The following is a 2,855-nucleotide window of genomic DNA, read 5'->3' on the forward strand; positions in this document are numbered from 1 at the left end:
CACTGAAACTAAAATCATTATTCATTATATATGCTAACTGCACATAACTGAATCTTAAAACAGCGCAATAAAAACCATGAGTTGTCAAATTGAAACATATATGCTTCACATATAATTTTGAATAAGAATCTTCATAGATTTTATATGCGTATTGCACATAACCGAGCGTAAATTCTGATTGATGAAAAATATTGTTCACGCAAGTACACTTCGTGAGCATCGCATATAAATGGTATGTGCGATATGCTATAGATTTTTGCAGTATGCTTCTACACATACAACTTATTGTGATTTCGGAAATAAATCGAAATAACAGCGCGAGTGTGTTTCATCTCGCGAAGCAATTTTGGGTTGTTTCTTTTCTGAGTGTATCTCAAATGTCACATTCAAAACCAAAACAAAATTTCGCCGCGGCACCAAACTGAAATTTCGCAAGTGGAGTTGCGAAGAGACTAGCGCCGCAACCAAAAAGGATCAAGGAAGCGACCTCAAAGTTCTGCCAGGAATCGCTTTATGGGCGTGAATTTGATGTATAATTCCATGAAGTACAGCCTAAAAAGGCTGATTACGGCGAGATCGGGTTTCAAAAGGTCAATCCAAATTTTATATTTTCATGAGCCCACTAAATCAGCAACCGGATCAACTCGTGACGGTACTAACGGACCAGATTGACGGTCACTCGGTAATTTTGTTGAGGCTAGATAGCAACCCAGCCCAAGATTGTGACCAAAACTTTTGATATTCTGTGTCTCCTCCTAAAGCTGGGAACAAACTCAAAATCATCACATGACCCAACGAAAACAATTCGGATGCTAGTTTGAACCTCTAATGTTCCGGAACATAAGATTTTAATCACTAATTAAACATAATTGTCCCAATTTTTCTTAAATCCAAGTAGAACTCCACGATTTTTTTCAACGACTCAAGCAAAACCAAGCAATCAAAACAAAAAAAGCTAACACACTGATTCAAAACAGTTTGACAGATATTTCGCGACAGAAAATCGTCGCGAGAGTTAAACTCGCTTAATTCGGTTTAGTGCCGCGGCGACAATATATGCAATGTTCACAACATTTATGGACAGGTCTCAAATGTGTGGCATAAACGAATTTTGCAAAACAAGATGGCGAAGAATAGAAAAAAACAGCGTTGCTCCCGGTTTTGCCTTGAAATAAATTGTGATTTTCATTAAAATAAGTTCCTGCAACCTGATCCGGCTGGTGCACGGAGATGCAAAACTCCGGCAGGGAACCGTACGATAAAGATTCTGATTGTAAGTGATGTCCAGCTGGGGTTTAACGAAAAGGGTTTTATTCGAGGTGCGCTTCCGCTTTTAAGTCTGTTTTCATGGTCTAATTCGTTGGTGTAATTTCAGGTGGTTCCCCACGGGTTGATCTACAGCAGCGATGCTCGGTTCGAGCGACTCTTCCATGAGGCCAAAGTGTTTCTTAAAAAGTCGGAAGATGACGGGTAGTTCAACACTTCTTTTTTGGTCGTTTCGGGTTACGAGCACGACTTTCACATCATTCCGGAGGAGAACCTGGCGAGAAGTTACGTTAGTCAACCAGGTTCGACGGTGGCCACTTCCCTGGCAAAGCGCAATACCATCAAAAAGTTCAACGCCATTTTGAACATTCACATGTGCCCGGAGCTGCAGGCGGATCACCCCTTTGTGTTCGAGACTAGGTTCGAGACGGTTCAATTGACGGAGTTGAGAACGCGTTGCTGCTGGACGCGGGAGACGTGAAACTTTGCGGGAAACTGACCGATAACGAAAACAGCCAAAGTTGCCATCAATTCGGCTGAGGATTGCAGGTGCCGGAATGAGCAGCAGTACAACTCGATCGGGAGTGGGCAAGGCAACAGTTGCCGGATCGTGAACACGGAGGCATGGTGACGGCCAAGCGGACAGAAGAGGTGGCCCAATAGTGTAGGGGTAGGTTTTGAACAGGTTCTAAAATTTCCTTGAATTCATTTCTTTTCTCTTTTTTTACAATTATCAGGCAGTGCCAGCCAACCGGTTGCGAGCGAGACGTCCTGCTGGTCATAACCTACAGCCGGAATCACGTTGCGGACAACACTGACCAGCAGCTGTTTCATTGGTGCATGGCTAGGCCAGGTTCTCCGCTCCGCTCCGGACGCGTCAGGAAGTATGGTGATCCCGACAAAATGTGGCTGCCCATGGTCAAGGTCGGTCCATCGCACGTTGTCGTCATCGTTCCCACCATCACCACGGCCACTACAAATCGATGAAGTAGATTCCGAGACGTCACAACTGAGCAAATCATTTTTAATATAATAAATTGTCAAAAACATTGATATGCTTAAATAAAAGTTATGGACAAAAAACAAATTGTTCAAAAATGTTTAATAAAGAAAATTGAGAAATTTACAACATAAGGATTAAAGAATAATTATTACAAGTAGAACAATTGAGAATCAAATGAAAATTCACTTGTAAGTTATGAACACTGCTTATACATGCTTTGAGCAACACATATACTGCTCATATGCCGTGTACATACATGTTATATGCATTGGCATATTTCGAATTCATAACCATGTATATGCAGTGCTCATACAACTTATGTGCATTGCATATACCAGTCAAATGCAGAGGCATTTTGCAAAAATCTATATGTGACACTAATAGCATGTATCATGATATTTATTTCAGTGTAGAATGATTCTAGCAGGCCTGACAGAATTTTGTTAGAAACTTACTAGAATGTTCTAGCAGAGCGGAATCTGTTAGAATTTTGCTGGAATGTTCTGATAAGACATTTTTTCACCATCCTGTTGGTGGTGAACAAAATTTTTCACCAAAACCACGTGTTTTCCTACGATCTTTCTTT

General features: G+C 41.2%; 1 long non-coding RNA gene across 2 annotated transcripts; it reads left to right on the top strand.

Annotated features, from left to right (window-relative positions):
* The first annotated feature begins 1,059 nt into the window (after positions 1–1,059).
* On the top strand, positions 1,060–2,465 carry LOC120419353 (uncharacterized). Of its 2 annotated transcripts, none has more exons than XR_005605703.2 (3): positions 1,060–1,319; positions 1,376–1,936; positions 2,004–2,465. It is a non-coding gene; the product is annotated as an uncharacterized LOC120419353 (long non-coding RNA). The 2 variants fall into 2 exon arrangements; XR_005605702.2 differs by having other exon boundaries at positions 1,060–1,273; positions 2,004–2,462.
* Positions 2,466–2,855: the final 390 nt, after the last annotated feature.

The sequence above is a fragment of the Culex pipiens genome, chromosome 3 (assembly GCF_016801865.2).
Source record: "Culex pipiens pallens isolate TS chromosome 3, TS_CPP_V2, whole genome shotgun sequence".
In the NCBI taxonomy this organism is placed as follows: Eukaryota; Metazoa; Arthropoda; class Insecta; order Diptera; family Culicidae; genus Culex; species Culex pipiens.